We start from the raw sequence: 23,671 nt of genomic DNA on the forward strand, positions 1-23,671 counted from the left end.
TGGTATAGCGACAGACAAGTAGACCAATGGAATAGAATTGAAGACCCAGAAATGAACCCACACACCTATGGTCACTTGATCTTTGACAAGGGAGCTAATACCATCCAGTGGAAAAAAGACAGCATTTTCAACAAGTGGTGCTGGCACAACTGGTGGTTATCATGTAGAAGAATGTGAATTGATCTATTCCTATCTCCTTGTACTAAGGTCAAATCTAAGTAGATCAAGGAACTGCACATAAAACCAGAGACAGTGAAACTTATAGAGGAGAAACTGGGAAAAAGCCTGAAAGATATGGGCACAGGAGAAAAATTCCTGAATAAAACAGCAATGGCTTGTGCTGTAAGAACGAGAATCAACAAATGGATCCTCATAAAATTGCAAAGCTTCTGTAAGGCAAAAGACACTGTCAATAAGACAAAAAGGCCACCAACAGATTGGGAAAGGATCTTTGCTAATCCTAAATCAGATAGGGGACTAATATCCAATATACATAAAGAATTCAAGAAGGTGGACTCCAGAAAATCAAATAACCCCATTAAAAAATGGAGCTCAGAGCTAAACAAAGAAATTTATGTTTTAGCTCACTTTAGTGCATCCCAAAGGGCTTAAAGAGGTAAGAGTGGTTACTCAAGGGAGTACTGTGAAAGTATGAGTTAGACTTGGGGGAGGTTGAGCCACAAAAGACTAGAAACCTTTTCAGAAACACAACATGTGCAGAAGGGTTTTAGAGATAAATCTGCAAAGGATATTTTTGAAGTTTTTAAAATTATAAAGGGTTTAGGTTTTTTTCTTCCTTTGAGCAGTGGGAAAGCCACTCAAGGTATCTAGGCTGAACGTGATAAGAATGGTATTACAAACAAACAGACTGGAAATGATGGGCAGAGTAACCACATGGGCTGAATTTCATGTAGAAAGTAAGAAATTTAAAGAAAGATTTAAAGAAAAATATAAGATTTAAGGAAGACATAAATGAAAACATTTGTCACAAAAATAGAGAGGGCACAACTAGAAATGCATTGTTGGACTAATCTCCTAGGACTCAGAAATTTGGAATATTATAGAATGTTCGGGTGAAATAGTCTAGTCTCTAGAAAACACTCAATACAAGGGAACAATGAGTAGAGGCTCTCTTTTTCTATCTGAGAGGACAGCCATGAATAAGAACACTGTTTTGTTTAGGTTTGTTTTTTGTTTTTGTTTTTGTTTGTTTGTTTGTTTTTGGTTTTTTGAGACAGGGTTTCTCTGAATAGCCCTGGCTGTCCTGGAACTCACTTTGTAGACCAGGCTGGCCTCGAACTCAGAAATCTGTCTGCCTCTGCCTCTCAAGTGCTGGGATTAAAGGGGTGTGCCACCACTCCCAGCAAGAACACTGTTTTTTAACTCATGAGCATGACAGTCCTTCTGTATGCTTTATCCCCAGTGCTAAATAGAGCTTAGGGAGGGGAAACACCGTACCCTCTCTTCTGACACACTGTTAAAGGATTATATACATGCAGTTCTCTGCACAGTAGAAAATCAAACTCTCCTGACTCTCATTGAAATGTGAATGTCCAAAATGCAGACTAGGGAGAGGGTGTGGGAAGACTGGGAAGGACACAGCATCCTCTCCTAATGAATAGTTCTGGTAGACAGAGGAAGTATCTAATGTGGACCATTAGCCAACCCTGAAATATCCTCCTGCCCAGCACCTGGTCTCTTTGGCTCTTTTCAACTGTTATTGGGAATTCTGGACACATATATCAGTTAATACATTCTTTTGAGTGTTTTGTTCTTCCTGGGTAAGTGAGGTCCCAGCCATCATCACTGACCAAAATAGAATGTGGAAAGATAAGTACCCATGAGAATAAACATCATTTGAGATTTTCACATGGAAGTTTTCATGAAATAAGAATAAATAAAAGTGAATAGTATTCCCTTGTTGACTTGGCCAATATGCTAATTAATCAATTAAGCAAATGCCATACTTGAGAAGGCTTAGCTATTTCCCAGATTGTGGTCCTAATTTTCTGAAAACTTGAGGGAAAGAAGGTCTGTTAGAATGTTCTTATACTAAGTTGGTTCCTCACATGAATTACAATGTGATCCTGATTATAGGGAATTTGTTTTAGGACAATATATGGAAGAGTTGATTTGTCTGAAACATCTCTTGACTGAGCTTGTTTTTGTATTGTGTGTGTATGTATGTATGTGTGTGTGTGTGATCCAAAAGGTCCATGTTGGGATTTAGACAAAAGAACCAGAGGAAAAAATCAGATATATACTAAAGGTGTTGAAGATATATCATTGGTACCAAAGCAGAAAAATAGTCTTTGGGGGGAAAAGTGTCTAGAACAAAAAGATGGAAGGGAAGGAAGGAGAAGGCCATCATGGTAGAATAGGGGTATGTGCAGGAGACGGAAATTGTTAGCTAACAGTTTAGACAAGTAAATATAATAGAATGTGATAAAGGTGATATTCAGAAGCAGAAGACAAGACTCAGGAAGTGATTGGAGGTCAAGAGTAAGACTCTGGCGTGTGCTCTGTTTCTACACACACACACACACACACACACACATACACACACAAACCATACACATCATGACAGGCATGCAGCAGTGAGAAGAAAATGTTCAAGATTTTGCTCTTCTTTCACCAAGTGGGAATTGAGCTTAGACGGTCAGTTGTGGAGGCAAATATCTGTACCCACTGAGCTATCTTTTTATCCCATAATAATAATTTGTATTCTCTATTTTCTACAGCTTCTTAAGATGTCAAATTTCCATGGTAGTGCAATTCTCAAATTACAGGTTTAAAAATCACTTGGATAAAGCAGACAGGGTGATACACACACTTCTGATCTCTGCACTTCTGGGATAGAAGCAGGCAGATCAGAAGTTCAAGGTTATTGTCAGTTGGAATAGAAAGGTCAAGACCAGCCCATGCTGTATGAGACCCTGTCTCAAGAGAATAAGGAAAACAAACAACAACAGCCAAACAATCTTCTGGAGGAGTCTGTAACTTAGATCCTCAAAGCGAGGACATTTGGAGAGACTGCAGGAATCTCCATTTTCAATGCACACTCCAGGTGAAACTGTGCCCTCTTCCCAAAGGCCTTCAGGTTGGAAGCTGCTGCTGGGTCCTCCATGAGGTCTGTTTTCCTTTCTTCTTACTTTCTCTGAGGTACAAGATGGGGAAACTGAGAAGGAAATAATTTTTTCCCAAGAAAGACAACTCATAAATGTGAGTGAATTCCATCCTCACCTATAGCTAGGAATGAGATCGAGGAAACATCCAAGGACTGCATGATTCAAATAAGGCAATCATCCTTTCCCCGGGGTAATAGGCTCCCTGAGGAGAAAGAGATTACGGATTACTAATAGTTCATATGGCAGAAAATTGAAAATTTGAACAAAATAAATATGTTCTTTCATTTCTAGAGTTTACAATTGACTATAAGGTAGACGGAAACAGAATTATTAGGCAGCCATCAAATAGGATGGTGATGTTAAATTACATAATCAATTTAATATTCTGGGTCAGTTATCACAGAGAACTGCTGTTTCTGTGCCACTAATTTAGTATTAACTCATTTGCAAGGCTTTGAATTTTTATTTTTTCAACTTTGGGGGAAGATATGACATAGTTCATTATTCTATTAATATCTGTAGAAAGCATCCCAGACTAGCTAACCTTTCTCCTTTAGCCATGTGAGGATGGAAATGAGAACATAATAACCCCTGTTGAGCTGCCTGAGCAAAGTTGGGCCAACCCATCAAATGAAGCTGGTGACGTTTTGTAGAATCAATACTTGATTTACAATATACTTTGAGAAGAAACTGAACAGAATATTGGCCACAACCCTTACATACATGGATGTAGATGTGTTAGTGTGAATTTGCACATGCACCTGTCTAAAGTAAAGGCTCCAGAGACATAATTGAAGGAGTCGTTATTTCAAAAGATTTTTGTTGGAATGACTTCTGCTTCTGTAGACAGTGATGACATGGCATGTTCTTTCTTATATAGCCATAGCAAATAAGCTTCCCCTCGTTAGACAACTGGTAACAAGAAGTTCTCTGAAACCCTATATTGAGAGGTATCCAAAGAAGAAATAAGGCTTAGCCAAAAAGATTCCTTCTTGATAAATTCTCTCACTCCAGAGAGGGCTGTGAAGGTATACAAGAGAACGTTCTAAGAAGTTGTAGCTACATGCATCAAACAAATGCAATGATTGAAAGTCTGTGAAGACAGGAGTAGAAGCGTTTGGGATGGAGTGTGCATGCTGGGGCCCTTGTTTAGAACATCTAGGGATCTCTCAGAACATTCTTTCATTAATGGTTGCCTACCAGGTTTCAGGAGCTATGCTGTGACCTCAGGCTGTAATATCAAAAGAAAGAACTTGAGCAGAAATCGGAGTAAACTGACAACCAAGGAGCTTCCATCCAGACTCTGATTGGTTTAGTGTTGGGAAATCGAGGCCCTGAGCATGCATATAAAGGATAAATGACAGATGATTGTTAATTACAGTTTTATGTTCACAAATGACTGAATGAAAGTAGTTGCAAGGGAACAAAAGTTGGCGTGAGTGTGTTCTTAGACATCCTGTTCCTTTTGGGCTCCAGCTCAGGAATGAACTGAACTTCGAAGACCTTAACTATTATAATTCATCATTTTGGCTGGCTTAGGGACAGAAAAATCTATTTGGTTCTTTGACCACACATTCTCAGTTCTGGAAGTTTCCCAAGTGAAGCAAGGCATTGTAGTCCACAGACAAGGCTATAGTGATGTAGCACATTTCTCAGCTGGGAGGAGACATCAACAGAGAATGATACAGTGATGCCAGCGATACAACATTTCTCAGTGAGGGATGAAGGAGTGGTGTGGAGGTGGCGTGAATGCATTTGTGAAATGCAAAGTGTTCAGGGAAAATAATTCACTCCTACAATATTTGTCTACTACCCAGTGTTTGGTATTTCTACTGACTGCATCCCAAAAAAAATGGCTCAAGATCTTCCCAGACTTACCAGTACTCTGGGCTGTATAATCAGTGCTTCTTTAACATAGGTTTATTCTTAAAGGTTGGGGGACAATGTAAAAGCCTAAGTCTCCCCCAATTGCTTTTTCTTTTAACTTGTATATATACAAGAACTATTGCTAAACTATTTTTGACCAAGTCTGACAGACAATAATCTAATTCTGTTGCACAATTATTTAGCTTTTGCCTGGTAAACTATCCTGATATTTCTTCAAGTAGTTTCTCCTTGTATTATTGTGTATGCTTCAAGTCTTCTCTGTGTGTGTGTTTAAGGCTGTCACTTGGGATTAAGTTCATAGCATAGATCCTCCATGAACATGATTAAATGTTATCAAGGAAGGACTACTGTGTGCAATATATCTTAAGTTAGAACCTTTCTGTGATTAAATTGCAAATTGTTCTTATATCCTTTCTAGGGCAGGGCTTAGTACATGGAGATATAAAAAGTAAGACTTTAGATATAGATTTATATTCCTTACATGAAGTTAACATAAGTGGATGACACAGAATTTAGAATGCAAAACTATAAAACCCTGAAAAGATCAAGTAAATTTTTTTCAATAGCCCTGAATTTTATGAGTGATTTTTATATACATTGTTAAAGATGGATGGAATTGATTATTTTGCTAGGTTAATGATATGTAAAATAAGAAGGAAAGCAGCGTATTCAGAGAAAATAATGCAAAGGATGTATGTTAGGGAGGAGTGTTATCTAGAATATACAAGGAACTCTTAATACAATGGTAACAAAATTCCTTCATTTAAAATATACCTAAGAACTTAATGGATAGGTGGTCAATTAAAATATTCTGATACAAAGTAAACAAATAAAAAGAATCTACATCAGGTCACCAGAGAAACATGAGTTAAAACATGCTGTCTTATTTTGAGCGTCTGTTGTTGTGACGAAACACCATGGCCAAGGCCACTCTTATGAAGGACAACATTTAATCAGGGCTGGCTTACAGGTTCTGAGGTTCAGTTCATTATCATCAAGGTGGGAATCATGGCAGTGTCCAGGTCCCATGGCCCTGGAGGAGTTGAGAATTCCATGTCTTGATCTGAAGGCAAAATGTAAAAGACTGGCTTCCAGGCAACTAGGAGACTAGTTGCTAGTCTAGTGAGCATGTGGAAGAACAGGAAGTCATATTCTTTGTTGATGCTGGTGTAGAGCAGCATCGCTACATTGTGGCACAATCTGGTGGTTAGCTATCAAACTAAGCATGCTGTCCACTGAAATGGTTCCTAGGATTTAGCTTAAAAGAGTGAAAAAAATGTTTGTACACAAAGTCCTACCAATAGATATTTATAGAAACTTCAGTTATAACTGTCAAAACATGGAAGCAATTAAAATGTCCCTTCAGTAATGAATGGATAAATAAACTGCTAGATATCCGGACAATAGTTTCTATTTAGGGCTCAATGGAAATGAATGAAAAGACATAGAGGGGCCTAAGTGCACTTCAGTCAAAGAAGCAATCTGAAAAGTCCTGTGCACTGCATGATTCAAGTACATGCAATTCTCTTTAAAGTAAACCAACATAGTAACACTGAGTGGCTGGCATGCGTAGGCTGGGGACAGGGGTGAATCACCAAACACTAGGAAATGTAAGGCCAGTGAAACTAGTCTCTGTGGTACTGCTTGTCGTTACTAACCTGTTTAATTCCATAAAAGGAACAAGACCAGAGTAAACATTCATGTGCCAGGAACATTTTTAATAATTTCAGTGAAAATCTATGAGTGTAGCTTCAATGGAAGTAAATGTGTGCCAGTGAGAAATAGGAAGAAAATGAGAGCTATGTAGATGTAAGAGGAAGGAGAAAGCTGAGAAATTTCCTACCTTCCTACACATTTTTGCTTTGAACCTAAAACTACAATAATAGTAGAGAGTCTCAAAAAGTTATCATCTAGTTCATGGTTGTTCAGCTGAGAGCCAACTGTAAGACCAACAAATCATCCTGAAAGTATATCAGAAAATTACTTATGTACTGTATCATTTTTTCTCAGAAAAGTTTGCTTCTATTTTCAGTTTACTGAAGAATATTTCTTAAATCATGAAAATGTGGATTTTATTACATGTTTTTCCTGAATTTATTTACATTATAATGTCATTTTTCTAATTTTCCTCATGAATGAAATAATATGCAGTATTTTTAAATAATGACAAAGATTTATTTAGTATAATAAATTCCACTTTTGTAGTGCATTGTTTTCTTTATATATCAATATTTTGTTAGATAACATTTCTTGAAGATTTTTATTTCTGTGATCATGAGAAATAGAGGACAGATCTGTAGTTTTCACTTATTTTTATGGAGTCTTTTTTTTTTAAGAATTGTATATGTCTATACAACATATTTTAGTAACATTATCCTCCTCAAACCATTATATATATGGTTATATATATATATATATATACCCCACATCTACATTATCATCATATCTTCATATTTTTTTAATATCCCACAAGGTCTTATAAGTATTGCCATATATGTGTTGGGAGCTATTAAGACAACTCTTGATCTCTAAATTGGGCCNCCCCCCCCCCCCGAGAAGAAAAAGGGGTCAAAATTGGGCCACCGACACATGGATTCTGAGAACAACCACGGGATGTTCCAGCCCTAAGTCATTGCCTATGTCCTGACCACACCCTGATACCACCAAGTTCCCGCTTCCCCGTGTAGCTGCCAAAAGAAAGAATTTCTATTGCCCCCCTCCCATAAGTACTTCTTCTTTTGCTTGTATTGCCCTACCCCTCCCACTGATAAGTGTCTGTACTTCCCCTTTTGCTTGTGCATTTAACCTCGGGCCTGACTAATTCATTTGGGGCTTTGATGCATTCCAGAACGTTTCCGTGACGTTATTCGCACAAGGCTCTCATCCCTCTCTATCCCCCATTTGGTTCTTAGGAGGAGGTCCCCTCGAGACCCTCGAATAACTGGACCTGCTGGACGGGTCATATATGTACAAGTGTGAGCTCATCTACTGGGTCATTCTCAACTTTCCAGGGTTAATAACTACAGAAAACTGTCTCTTGCTCTGCTACGCTCTCTGGTCGAGTCAACTGGACAAGCCGAGAGGCTTAAAAGTCACTCATGAGGCAAAAGAGTTTCAAAGAAGCTNTCCTCCTGGAGTCTAGCGTTCCCTACCCATACAGTAATTTTTCATTCCCGAGTTCCATTCCCGAGTTAGTTTAGTGTATGGATCCAAGTGCTCTCTTTCAGGATTTTCCTATTATAAGTGCTTTTTAAAATTGAATTCTGACATGGCTTAAGCCTTCTACCAGTGTTCCAACAGTCCTAGAAATGTCCTTGAGCAAAATCATAGACTTAGAATTCAGCAAGATTGTAAAAGCTAAGTCACGCCCTTACACAGGAATTTACCATCACTAAGGAAGAAGGAAGTTTCAGACCAAAGGAGAAACCAGAATAGATACTATAGCAGAGTCACACCCATACACACGTANTTACAATGGCCTAAGGGGAAGGTAGACTATACAAGAGACTAAAATAGGAACTATGGCAAGGACGCGAAGCCCTTGACCCTGGCTTCTAAGATTAGTGGAGCTTCTAATCTTAGGTGGAGCCCTTGTTGATCCCAGCTGTTATCAATGAATTGTATCCCAGGTGGTTCCTGTTAGACCTTTTGTGTTTGCATTCCTCTGTTTTATGTAAGATTCTGGTTACCTTGATTGTACCTTGCGAATATGTCACCCAACTTCCTTATTGTCCTCTGCATAAAAACTCTGATGCTCGAGTTGCAAAATTACACTCAGATTCCACACGAACTCTCCTGTGTGTGTCTGTTTGTCGCTCATCCACGCTTTGCCCACCCGCGTCGAGAGACTCCGTTCCACGCAGACACAGGGACCCAGAGGGTCTGCAGCATTGCTCTGCTAGCAGCCATCAACTGTTAATACCTTCACAGCTAGAGATGGGATTCTATGTTCCCCTCCTTCACCACACTGGAAGTTGGACTATGTTCATAATGTTTGTATCTTTAGAGGCAAGTTTGGGTGCGACATTTGGCCATGACCTGAAACCCTACTTTATTCTGGCCTTCTTGACTGTGGATCCTAAAACTGTTCCTTCTACTTTTCTATGATGTTCCCTGACTCCTGTGGTTAGGTAGATGCTAGATACAGTCTGTGAACTTGGCACACTCATAAGTCATCTGAGGAGGAAACATCAATTAAGAAAATGCTGCCATATGATGGGGCTGTAAGCAAGCCAGTAGGGTATTTTCTTAATTAGTGTTTGATGTTGGAGGGCCAGCCCATAGTGGGTGGTTCCAACACTGGGTTGGTGTTCCTGTGTTGTTAAAGAAAGCAGACTGAGCAGGCTATGAAGAGCCAGTAAGCCTTCAGTTCCTTCCTTCAGATTCCTGCCCTTTTTTGAGTGTCTGTCCTGACTTCCTTCAATAATGGACTACAATGTGGAAATAATCCCTTTCTCCCCAACTTGCTTTTGGTCACTGTGTCTCACCACAGCAATAGAATCCCTAACTAAGCCAGAAATTTGTATTAGGATAGTGGTGTATTTCTGTGACAGACATGACAAGCTGTTTTGGGCAAGACTGTAGAAGGACTTTGGACCTTTGGGCAAGTAAAGCCATTGAGTGTTCAAAGTTTGGTGAGCTATTTTGTGGGTGCCTAAAAGAAAAGAGTGTTGAATGGAATGCAGAAGATGGAGGTCAGGCTTGGGAAGTTCCAGTGGGAAGTTTGATTATTACTTGAAGTCTATCATTGATATTGCTTATTTGGTATTTTGAACTGATATTGAGAAGGTCAGCTTAGGAACTTTGGGAAGGTCATGAAACACTTGCCACTCTGGAAAGGAGAGGCTCATTAACATTTCTCAGACCATAGGGTGGGAACAGACCAGCAGTGGGAACACATTGCTCAGGTCTGACTGTTGCCCACCTTCAACAAGGGAAGTCCTTATCACCTCATTCCCTAAAGACCAATCAGTTTAAAGGGTACACTGTTCCACCAATCATATTGTGCCTAGTTGCTGATGCTCTATTCTGCCCCTGGAAACCATATAAAAACTTACAGAACGGTGCTGGGGATTGCCACCTCTCCTTTGGGTCTGGGACGACCCCAGTGCACTGAAACAATGAATTCCTCTTGCTTTTTCATCGATCCCAGCTTCATGTGTTTGACTCAGGGGGTCCCCGATAAGCTAAGGCTCCCCAGAGTCTTACAATATCCCATGGTTCTGGTCAACTAGGGATGAATAGTCAGCAGTGATTATCAAGAGACCGGTAACATTTAAGAGAAACCTTTGCTTTACTGAGAACAATTTGTACTGGCTAGCTGGAGCTAAGAAATTATTGTTGGTTAAGAAGAGATCAGAATCACTAAGTGTAATCATTCACTGAGGTGTCTCCTGAGAGTAAGTGCAAAGGATCCTTGTCCTAGAGGTGGCCAAGTCTGTACTTTGTGCTATCAGACAACCTTGGTAGTTTAAGAGTCACCCAGGTGGTACTAATTTGGAAGGCATAAAGCAGTCATGGAGAGAAGCTGAGACTGGGCACTATGTGAAAAGGCTGGAGTACCTGAAGAAAGCCCAGGAAAGGTTATTGGTAAAAGTGCAACATTGTTGCAGCAAGAAACCCCAGCATTTGCAGATGCCATACCATGGGATGGCCACAATGAAAGGTGGTGGCATAACAGTGATGTGTGTCATGTTGACAAAGGGTTACTTGTGCTGGATAGTTTTATGTCAAGTTGACATAGGCTAAAGTCATCTGAGAGGGGAAACCTTAATAAAGAAAATGCCTCCATAAGACAGGGCTTAAAGCAAGCCTATAGTATATTTTCTTAATTAGTGGCTGATGGGTGAGAATCCAGCCCCTTGTGCATGGTGCCATCCCTTGCTTGGAGTTCCTGTGTTCTATGAGAAAGTAGATTAAGCAGGCCATGAAAAACCAGTATGCAGTACCCCTCCATGTCTTCAGCAGTAGCTCCTTTTTCCAGATTCCTAGCCTGTCTGAATGCCTGCCTTGACTTCTTTCATTAATAAGCTACAATGTAGAAGTATAATTAAGGCTTCTCCTCAACTTGCTTTTGGTCATGGCATTTTATCACAACAATAGAAACTCTAACTCATGTAGGGTGTATAACACATAGGTGCCATTATGGCTGAGGCCTCACAGATTACTGTTCTCTGCAGTTTGACCAATTAGGAGAGCTTCTGTATTCACTACCACCTACTACACCAACATCCTTCTTTGATGAGTAACAAGAGTAGCACTAATCTATGGGCTTAGAGATTTGGATTTAAAAGGTAGTTTGAAGCACTGTCCAATTAGCAAAATAATAGTTGCAAGCTCTATCCTAGGACCTATGCATTCTCCTGCCACAAGTAATTTAAAGTTGCAGGTAATTATTCTCTTGCGTGAAGAGGACCTTAAATACAGTCGGAAACCAAATGAAACGCCTACTGCATTCAGGACACTACAGTACTTATGACTCATCTCCACAGTGTTTACAGCCGAGGGAAACTGCTGATGACTTTTCTCCCCAGTATCTTATGCTTGGCATTGCACAGGTCTTGTGCCAGAAACCATGTGGTACTATACAAGTTAGCCAGCAATGAAAACGCTTCCAGGTAAGTACTAGTTTGATTTCTCCATGTTCTCTACCCACAGCAAAGCAATTGGACTTCCATGTCTTGCAATGCCATTGTCTCACTTTCACATAAAGTAGTGCTTATCTAAGAATGCATTTGAGAGCATTCTCTCTGCTTCTCTCTGCTGGCAGAGAGTGGAAAACTTTAGTATAATCCTTTTCTTACATATTTAATGGCATTTACCAATGATACCATCTAGCTCTAGCATTTTTTGAAAGTTTAATCATCTATCCAAGTGGTAATAGAAAAAATATATCTTGATGGCAGTTTTATGAATTTTGACAAATTGTGTTCTTCAGAAACTTGGTACCATCCATGTAAGTGGACATGAAGTTTTTATAGTATCCACTCATTTTTTTTTTTGAATGTCTATGACTCTTGGCAGGTTCTATCTTTTCTCCTTAGTTCCCAAGTCACACTAGATGCTTAGCAATTCTATTGGACATTTTTTAAAATTTATTATTTTTTATTCTTTAATCCTTTTATTATAGTCCAGACTTCATCCCCCTCCTGGTCTGTCCCCCCACCGCTCCCCATTCCATACCTCACACACATACACACACACACAAACACACACACACATACACACACACACACACACACACACACACACACACCATCTCTAAGAGGATGTCCCCACCCTCCACCCCACCAAGCCTCCCCACTCCCTGGGGCCTCAAATCTCACAAGGGTTAGGTGCATCTTCTCTCACTGAGATCAGACCAGGCATTCCACTGCTGTATATGTATTGGGGGGCCTCATATCAGCTGGTGCATGCTGCCTGGTTGGTGGCTCAGTACCTGAGAGATCTTGCAGATTTAGGTTAGTTGAGACTGATGGTCTTCCCATGGGGGTCTTCCCTCCTCTTCAGCTTCTTCCAACTTTCCCCAATTAAACCACAGGGGTCTCCAGTTTCTGTCCATTGGTTGGCTGCTAGTATGCACATATGACTCTTTCAGCTGCTTGCTGGGTCTCTCAGAGGGCAACTCTGATAGGTTTCTGTCTGAAAGTACACTGCAACATCAATAATAGTGTCAGGTGTTGGGACCTCGCCTTGAGCTATTTTAGGCCTGTCACTGGACTTCCTTTCTCTCATGTTCTTCTCTATTTTTGTCCCTGCATTTCCTTTAGACAGGAACAATTTTGGGTCAGTTTTGTTTTTGGGATGGTAACTTCATCCCTCCACTTGATATCATGGCCTTCCACTGGAGGTAGACTCTATAAGTTCCCCCTCCCCACTGTAGGGCATTTCATCTAAGGTCCCTCCCTTTAAGCTTTGAGAGTTTCTTATCTCCCAGTTCTCCAGTACATTCTAGAAGGTCCTACTACCTCCTACCTCCTGAGGTTGCCTGTTTCCATTCTCTCTTCTGCCCTCCCCCCAATACCTGATCATAATCCACTCTTTCCCTCCCTGTCCCCTCTCCCACACAGGTCCTTCCCTTCCTCTGTCTCCTGTGACTGCTTTCTTCTCCCTTCCAAGTGGGAGTGAAGCATCCTCGGGTCTTTCAGCTAGTTAACCTTCTTGAGTCCGGTGGGTTGTGTGTGGTGGGAAATATTTAAAAAATGACACCAAGTTCCTGTGCTACACCCATCTACTCTCAGCCCCTGTGGTCTCTCTGGCCAGTTTTTATCTCATAGACACTCTTTGACTCAGAGCTCCAAAATCTCTCTACCCATGTCACTAAGTTCCCACTAGCAAGTCTCTACCATGCTTCAGCCCCATGCTTCAAATCCCCCTCGGCCTTTGTGGTGCACATTTGGCAAACTTATCCTTTGCCACTGTACCTTTCTCTCTTGAACCCAGTCGAACTGCAGCATAAAGGAAAACGCCACACAAACTTAGTTCAGAGACGATGGTGACTCAACCTCTGGGCACCACAACTAGGATCCTAACCTTCTAAGCCATGTAAGATCTAAATCCTCCGGTGGCAAATCCTGGTAGATCTGCCATTGAAATCAGGAGACACTAGCAGCTACCTTTTGTCCTTACACAATCCCCATTTTAAAAAGTCCCTAACTCTCTCCTGCTTCGTCTCTTTCTCTGGCCATCCCAGAAGTCCTGCCTACTTGCCCAGTGATTGACTCTTATTCTTTAGGGGATGGTTCACAAGAAGTCACCTGAGTATATGACTCATTCCTCATTCCAGACAATTCCTCCTGGGAAAATGAAATTAACATCAAAATACAAACAACACCAGGGCCATCCACAACAGTTGTGTCCTGGGTATTCTCTATTTTTTGTACTCACTAATATCCACTTATTAGTGAGTACATACCATGCATGGCCCTTTAGATCTGTTACCTCACTCAAGATGATATTGTCCAGTTCCACCCATTTGCCGGCAAAAATCATGATGTTCTTGTTCTTAATAGCTGGATAGTATTTCATTGTGTAAACAAACCACATTTTTTGTATCCATTCTTCTATTGTAGAACATCTGGGCTGTTTCCAGCTTCTGGCTATCACAAACAAGGCTGCTATGAACATAGTTGAACACATGTCCCTGTGGCATGATGGGGCATCTTTTGGGTATAAAGAACCCACATTTGGTTTGGTTGATCTCTAATAGCCTCCTATTGATTTCGCTTCTAATTTTTATTAACTCTTTATTTTCTGTAACTTTTCTAGTCTATTAACAGGAAAGCTTCGATTATTAATTTTAGATCTTTATCTTCCATAATGTTCAATGCTACAAATTTCTGTTAAGTCCTACTTCTATTGCATGCCTCAAATATTAAAGCTTGTGTTTCGAGTTTCATTTGTATTAAAATATTTTTCCTTTACCTTGAAATTTCCTCTTCAAGTGATGTCCAATTCAGAAGAATCTCCTTCAATCTTTGGATTTTTCTATTATTAATTATGAATTCAATTATGTTGCATTCTAAGAAAAGCTGCTACAGACTCTCTAACATTACATTTATTGAGGTATATTTTATGACTCATGATCTGATATATGTTAGTGAGTATTCCATTTGTGTTCAATAATAATGTGTCGTTCTAGTGCTGTTGAGGACATAATGTATACAATGGTCACTGCACCAGCTTAATTGATTGTGTAGGACTCAACAAAATTCTTACTGATTTCTGATTCCTAAATCAAACTTTGTGCTAGAGGAGTATGGGAGTTTCCGATTAAGATAGTAGATTCATCTCTTTGACTTTTCAGTATTAACAATTTTGTCTTATATATTTTGACATGCTGTTGTTTGGCAAGAATGGTAACTCTCACCGAAATATTTTTGTCTACTTATATCCAAACAGTGATTAAATAACTCTTCTCTTTTCATATAATGTGTTTCTAAGACAAAAGAATACAAAACTTATCCTAAGACCAATCTTTTTCCTTTGTGTAAGAGGATAAGTAAATACACTTGTAATTACATTTCTGAATAATTTAGTTCTGCACACTTGAAACACATTCTCTCTGAACTTCCCAATCATCTTGCTAATCACCTTGTCTCATTTTACTGATGAATGAAAGTAAGGTGTGGAAAAGCTGTCAAGGAAAATAGAGCTGATAAACTTGACTGTATTAAAAAAAAAACAAACAAACTCTATACTTTCTTTAAATGTAACCCTTTCTGTTTTGTTAACTGACAGGTTTGGTGTAGGATCTTTTGTGCTTTTCAAGTATCCAAAGCTGGCAGTGTGTTTTCTTAATTACTGATTGATGAGGAGGGGAAGGGAGCTCAATGAGGACAGAGCTAGCCTTAGACTGGTGTCCCTTGAGCATATAAAAACATCATGCTGGGCAAGCCTTTGGTATCAAGCTCCAAAAGAGCACTGCATTATGACTTCTACCTCAATCCTTGCCTTCTGGTTCCATGTCCTTGCTCCCCTCAATGATGAACTGACTAGAAGGTATGCTATGAAATAACCATTTTCCCCCAAATTTATTTCAGTCATGGTGTTTTATAGCAGACATAGAAACCCTTACTAGGACATATTTGTTAAGGGTTCTCTACATCATTTTTGTAAGCCAATGTAAACATTGTGATTGCAGTCTGGAATGACACAGACAGATGCTCAGCCTGAATCAGCTAGAGTTAGAGAACTTTTCTCTTTTTATATGGAAAATGCTTACATCTACATTCTCTTGTGTCAGGTAAAAGAGCCAGATTATGTCCTTGACCACTCCCATGGAAGATAATAACATCAACTATATTATAAGCAGATATCATTTCCTGCTTTATGTGGGGAGGAAATTGAATTTCAGAGAATTGGATTAATATGCTCATGCACACACAAAAAGATGCTAATAGACAAGATTTCCAATCTTGTGCAATGTGTGAATGAGAAAGAAAAGGAATTCTAGTGCCCCACCTCCAGTTACTCACTTAATAAACCTGTGTGCTGCTCTCCCAAGTTATCACAATGCTGCTGTTTCTTTACCTGGTGAGAACAAATCTGAAGATTGTGTTTATAATTGTCCAAATAGGAATAAGGCTATCTTATAAACTACTCCTTCCAAATTTGATGTACTTACTTTTTAAAATAGGACCCCTTCATTTCCCAGGAGGAAGTATTTTATATTTTCTACACAAATCAATGTAGGAGATAGAGAAAGTAACCCAAGAGCTGAAGGGGCCTGCAACTCTATAGGTGGAACAACAATATGAACTAATCAGTACCCCCAGAGCTCGTGTCTCTAGCTGCATATGTAGCAGAAGATGGACTAGTTGGCCATCATTGGGAAGAGAGGCCCCTTGGTCTAGCAAACTTTATATGCCCCAGTACAGGGGAACGCCAGGACCAAGAAGTGGGAGTGAATGGGTAGGAGAGCAGGGCAGGGGGAGGGTATAGGGGACTTTTGGGATAGCATTTGAAATGTAAATGAAGAAATTATCTAATTAAAAAAAAGAATATTAGGTACTAGTAATCAGCTGTCAAGCTCTGCTTGTTACTAGTTTTGTCTATTGACTTACAAGTATGTTTTTTTTTTTTGACTCGGTCCTAGTGTTAGGAGCTGAGAGGTGAATTCTTAATGGCAAAAAGCGTTAACTTAGGCCCTGAAGCATTATTCTCCTTCTCCAACCACAGAATTCTTTATAGATCACAGAGACTCAGTCTCAGTTTAGGTTCAATACATTTGTCAGATACATGAATTAACCAAAACCCCTTACATCTTTTTTTTTTAATTATCATAGCTGATATTACCATAACCACTTGAGAGCAAGAGAATTTAGTCTTAAGAGCAGAGTTCTGCTCAAAGTTATATTCTTAATTTCAAAAAAAATTAAAATAAAATAAAAACATAGCTAGAAGCTCACCTTACTGAGTTATACCATTCACAGATGTTGATTCATTTTTTTGGCTTAGCATTTCACCGTTGTAAGGCACTGATGATCTGCCAGCCAAAATTATGAGGCCTTTAATATTTTAATTTTCAGGTCTTAGCTGGACATACTCTCAACCAGCTCATCTAAGTTAACCAGCCTATCTAGCTTGGTTCTTCCATATGCCTAGCTACACCTTTCAGACTGGTAGTCATGTCTCTCTTCTCTCATGTCTTCTGGGAAAAGGCCCTCCTCTTTCTTCTTCCCAGACTCCCTTTCTCCCCTCCCACCCCCCAATCAGAAATCCCACCATTCACTTCCTACCCTAGTTATTGGCTGTCAGATGTCTGGTAAAGAGTTGGATATAACAAGTAATCAGCAATTGGATTCATCTAAACAGTCTAGGGATAGAGAAGATAATGTGACATTTTCTTTAGGATTTTCAAAGTAGGAAGCCAGGAATGGGTCATAGAAATGACAATACCAGAATCTCTTAACATTTAGCTCACTGCTGAACCATCAATTAATTTAATACATGAAGACTCACCACAAAACACTGTGAATGAAGTTCACCTCTACATTTCAAAAAGGAGAACATAGGCAAACAATAGAACTGTTTTCTCACTTCTTTGGCGGCTATCACAGTCCCCATCGTATTATATTATTTTCTGGATGACTGTTGAGACCCCATGCCAGAGAAGTTGGTCTTCCCCTCTAATGTGAACAGAGACCTAATGTCTCCATTATATTTGGGAGCGTAAATCTCTTGAACTTAGACAATTTGTGGGAATACACTTTATGAATTTTAAAACCCATGGAAGGTTTAGGAGTCAAAGAAACTCTTTCAAACCTGACAAACCAAAAGGAGCTCATTTTCTTTAATCCCTGAAAAAAACAAAGCAAAATTGTGGCTTTGAAAAACACTCTTTTTCACTCAGTTTTCAGGAAGCTGGAGTGAAATTTCTATTTATCTTCCCAGATGAGAAAAACAAACAAACAATTGAGATGAGGAAGAACAAGGCAGATGTAGAAAAGCAGAGAGGTAAGGAAACTAACTAACCTGGGGAGTTAGTATGAGGACAGTGATTAAATATGTGGACTATTCTGTCAAAACATGGGGGTTCAAATCCTAGCTAGAACACTTAACAGCACAGAAATAGTTCTACTACTGAAGATAATGGCTTCAGTTTGAAGTATTTTGGGTACTGCTAGCTAGGCAAATATTAGGTATTGAGGTCTTGAGGATTCACCATGGTTAAAAAGCCATGAGGAAAACAATAGTACTAATAAGAATTGACATATTTTTAATGGATACAAAAATACTAATTAAAGGAGACAGGAGAGAAGCCCTGATGGCCAGAAGAATGAATAGAAATATGCAGCAGTGTAGTGTAGGGGTCAGGGGAACCTCTAGAAGGTTCCAGATACCACAGATGTGAAAGGCTCCTAGGACACAATGGGAATGACCTTAGATGAAATGCCCAACGATGGGGAGAGGGAACCTGAAGAGACCACCTCCAGTAGATAGACATGTCCCTTAATAAAGAGATGGGACCATCTATCCATCTCAAAATGTTTGACCCAGAATTGTTCCTGTCTAAAGGATATGTAGGGACCAAAAAATGGAGCAGAGATTGAAGGAAAGGCTATCCAGAAACCACCCTAATTTGGTATCTATCCCATGTGCAGGCACCAAACCCTGACACTATTGTTGATGCTTTGATGTGCTTGCAGACAGGAGCCTGAATGGCTGTCCACTGAGAGGATCCACCAGCACTTAACTGAGACAGATACTGATACTTACAGCCAACCATTGGACTGAGCCCTAGGAGGACTCCTACAGAAGAGTTAGGAGAAGGACTGAAGGAACTAAAGGAGATTTTAACCCCATAGGAAGAACAACAGTGTCATCTCACTGGAACCCTCAGAGCTTCCAAGGATGAAACCAACAACCAAAGAGCATACATGGGCTGGTCTGTGGACCCACAACATAAACAGCAGAGGACTACCTTTTCTGACCTCTCTGGTGGTGAGGACTGGTTTTGCGAAGGCTTGATGCCCCAGAGCAGGGGTATGCTAGAGGGGTGAGGTGGGGATTGGTAGGTGGTTGGATGAGGAAGCACACTCTTAGAGGCAACTAAGATGGGTTTAGAGGCTTTTTGCAGGGGGAACTGGGAAGGGTGGCAACATTTGGAATATAAATAAATAAAATAATAAAAATACTTTAAAAATACTAGTTTGTTCTTTCAAGTTATTTAATTCATAGAAGTCCTTCAAAACCCCAAATTCAAATTTAAGATTTTCTTAACTCTTTTCTTTGATATTTATGCAGTAGTAACCTTACTCTGAGCTAAATCTAAGCTTTCCAGCAACTAAAGAAAAACTCATTTCTCCTGGAACATGTTAGAAAGCAATGAAAACAGAGTCATTGTTCTTGTTCATTATGATTACAACATGCATGTTTCACCAGTACAGAGTAACCCATACTGCCATGCAGATATTGTATCTGAATATTTTTATTTATTTTTTTTTTGTTTTGTTTTTTTCGAGACAGGGTTTCTCTATGTAGCCCTGGCTGTCCTGGCACTCACTTTGTAGACCAGGCTGGCCTCGAACTCAGAAATCCGCCTGCCTCTGCCTCCCGAGTGCTGGGATTAAAGGCGTGCGCCACCACGCCCGGCCTGAATATTTTTAATCAGAAGGGTGAGCATAATGATATAATGTATCCCAGGGTATGAAGTTCCCACTGGGACTAGCTGACTAACATAGAAACTTTACATAAACCTATATGTTGGGCAGTATCTGCCATTATACTTGTTTTAACCAGGTTCAAATAACATCCCTGAGTCCAGATCCTGTGTGATTACTTGGTAAATGGGCACTATTTATTTTACCATGCAGCAACAGCATGGAGATCACTCATTAAGTAAAAGTGGTGTGGCTAACCATTGCTTATGTTGTGTTATCCAAACTTCTTATATTACAGTTTACTGAGAACACCCTTCTAGAGTAAATACAAAATAGACAGAAAATACTAGACATAAATTCAAGTTATAGAAGACCATGAGTCTTCATTTGCATTCTCTGCTAGTTTCTTCATTGTCTTCTTAGTATGCTATTAGGAGGCTCTGGTTGGTTTCTAATAAATTGTCTTATTCTAGTACAGCGGTTCTTAGCCTATGAGTCACAACCCTGTTAGGGGAGCAAATGAACCTTTCACAGGCATCACCTAGGAAAACATATTTACATCTTGGCACATAACAGTAGTAAAGATACAACTATGAACTGTCAGTGAAAATAATTTTATAGTTGGGGGTCACCACAACATGAAGTTCGTAGCATTAAGAAGGTTGAGAACCAGTGTTCCAGTACATTTACTCTACAGAGATGGGAGCTGAGAGAGAAGCAATTGAAGGCAGTCCAAACAGGTAATGCCTCCTGTGGCTACTGTTTTGTATAACCAGAAATGCATAGGTCACAGGCAACTAAAACCTAGTGCTTTCTTCTCTAACAAATAATAATTAGGAATTAGTTATGGACTTCTCAAATCCACATGTTAAGATCCCGACCTTCACCACTTCAAAAAATATTTTAAAATAGGGTCTTCAAAGGTGTAATTGGGTTAAAATGAACACATATGAGCATTCCTAATCTAATATACTGGTGTCTTTATAAGAGGATGAAACTCCAGGAGCACACATGCATGGAGAGGTCAGCTCAATACTAAGAAGCCACCTCCTAACCAAGGATAGTGATTTGGAATAGACTCCCACATTATGGTCCTCACAGAAAACCAACTTTATCAACATGCTGTTTTTGAGTTTCTGTCTTCTAGATCTGTGAAAGAACACTTTTATATTGTTTACTAATACATTTTGTTTTAGCCTGGGTGGTAGCACACACCTTTAATTCCAGGGATCAGGAGGCAAACGCAGTTGAATCTCTGTGAATTTGAGGCCAGCTTGGTCTACAAAGCTTAGTTCCAGGAAAGTCAAGGCTACCCTGTCTTGAAAAACCAAAAGGGAAGGGAAAAAAAGACATTCTATTTTTTATGTTTCTGTTTTTTACAACCCTAGCAAAAATATAGAGCTTACTCAATATCATCTCTACAAAATAAGTCAACATTAATAAGTTTTGAAAGGGGGCTGGAGAGATGGCTCAGCGGTTAAGAGCACTAACTGTTCTTCCAAAGGTCATGACTTGTAGACATCAGAGTCTTGTCTCTTTGAAAAGACCCATAGTATCTATCAGTAGCTTTCCAGGTCATGTGTAATTGCTAGAAACTATATAGCATGGTACAAATGATGTGTTTGTGTCCAGCTTCGGATGTTTTCCTCCTTTCCCTATGAAGTCATTTCTGAGTCATTGACTACTATTATTTATTAAGCAACCACACTGTGTGAACTTCTACTTTTTACTACTCATGTAGTAAAAATGTATTCAGTTTTGCTCTGAATACATCACCTAGGTGTTATTTAACCTTTTAAGACCTATGTTCTTCATCTGTACAAGGCATGATAGTCATCTTAATCTTTTTTTTTTTCTGTTATAAAGAAAAAGAAAAAAGACTGAGTTGCTTATGAACATCAGAAATTTGTTACTGCCAGTCTGGAAGGTGGGGTATGTAAGTTAGGGATGTCAGTGTACTCAATTCTACAGAAAGTTCTCTTCTGTATCTTCCTTACCATATCCTTCATGGTAGAAAGAAAACTAACTAGTTCTGTGACTTCTGAGAGTTCTAATCCCACTAAGAGTTCACAACATTTGTGGTCTAATAACTTACTTCCAGAAGGCTCTGTGACATTATATTGGAGTCAGAGTTTCAATAAAGAATTTGGACATGGGCTTCAAAAGTGTTTAGTGTGTGCCTGACATAGCATAAATATTCAACAAAAGTTCAGGGGAGATGGTGTTCATCTTTACTATTACTATTAAAAATTTATTCTCTTCAGAATTCCCTGCTTTGCTTGAAACAGTGGCACATGCTTAAATCTCAGTATTAAAAAAATATAAGTCAGGAGGATCATGAGCTCCAGACAAGCTGAGGCAGCATTGCAAGTTCAAGGCCTGTCAGAGACACACACATGGTGAGACTCTCAAAAAAGAAAAAGAAAGGAAAGGAAAGGAAAAGGAAAAGGAAAAGGAAAAGGAAAAGGAAAAGGAAAAGGAAAAGGAAAAGGAAAAGGAAAAAAGGAGAAGGAAAAGGAAAAAAAGGAAAAGGAAAAGGAAAAAAGGAAAGGAAGGGAGGAGAGGGGAGGGGAGGGGGAGGAAGGGAAGGGGAGGAGAGAAGGAGCAGCAGGAAGAGGAGAAGGAGGGGGAGGAGGGGGAGGGGGAGGAGAAGAAGAAGAAAAAAGGGAAAAGGGCTGTGGGGGCTCAATCAGTTGTAGTGCACTTGCCTAGCATGTACAGTGCCCTGGGTTCTATCCTGTTTGCTTACAACAACAAAACCTAAAACAAGCCTGATTGATTTGCTTTTGGTGACACCCTTTACAATACACATGTGAATTATGTAAGGTATTATTTTTTAATCTGTAGTATTTTGGTATCAGGCTCCATTACTAGTTTTCATATAGGTAAATTTTCTGTTTACATTATTCTGGGTTTAGAAGGCTGTACTGGTTGGGTTTATATATCAACATGATACAAGTTAAAGTTATTCCTGAAAAGGACCTCAATTGAGAAAATGAATCCAGCAGATTGAGCTGTAAGAACGTCTGAAAGGCATTTTCTTGATTATTGATTGAAGTCGGCAGCCCTGGACCACTGAGGATGGTGCCAACACTGGCCACGTGGTCCTCAGCTGTATAAGAAAGCAGGCTGACCACACCATGAAATGCAGATTCTTCCATTCTCTGTGTTTCAGTTCCTTCCTCCAGGTTAATGTTTGAGCTTCTGCCCTGATATCCCCTCATAATGAACTGTGATTGTCACATGTAAGCCAAACAACCCTTTTCTCCAAGTTGCATTTGGTCATGGTGTTTATCATAATAGAAACCAAAACAGAATAAAGACCCAAGCCTTGTGGACTGCTTTCCAGTTTCTTTGAAAAACATTGGGTTGGGCAGAAAAACAAACAAGCAAATAAACAAATGTCCTCTGGCAATTGCCTCAAGGACACAATTTTTATTTAGATAAAGTATGGGAAAATAATTTATTCACTTATTTTAAACTATTTATGCTATTTATTTTGATTGTATTCTTCTGCCTCCCCCAAGTCCTCTCAATCTACCTGACTTTGTGTACATTTGCCCTCTTTTTTCTCAAAAAAAACCAAAGAAGGAAAAGCAAAAACTAAAAATGAAAGCAAACTAAAATCATCATCATTATCATCATCTTCATCATCAAAAACCCCACCCAAGTAAAACAGGAAAAAAATGAACAAACACAAATCCAAACAAACAAAAAAAAAATTAAGTTGCGTCCTATATTGATCAGCCTCCTCCCAGGCTGGGGGCCTGCCCTGTCCTTACCCAGTGACACTCCACTGCACATACATGATATTCCCTTTCCCAGCAGGTAGGAACAGAAAACAGTATCTTGGACAATAACCTGAGGTCATTTATATCACATGTGAAAGTTTGCATATGATGTATGAAGATCAAATTTCCCATAGCTGACACCCAGGGGCTTCTTTGTGGGACAGTGCACTCCACAAAAGTTCTCCAAAAGGATGATTAAAAGATTTAGAAGGGCTCATCCGGCCGGATCAGCGCCGGGGTAGCAGGAGCACAGGGTTGCCTG

This window comes from Mus caroli, chromosome 4 (assembly GCF_900094665.2).
Source record: "Mus caroli chromosome 4, CAROLI_EIJ_v1.1, whole genome shotgun sequence".
Lineage (NCBI taxonomy): Eukaryota > Metazoa > Chordata > Mammalia > Rodentia > Muridae > Mus > Mus caroli.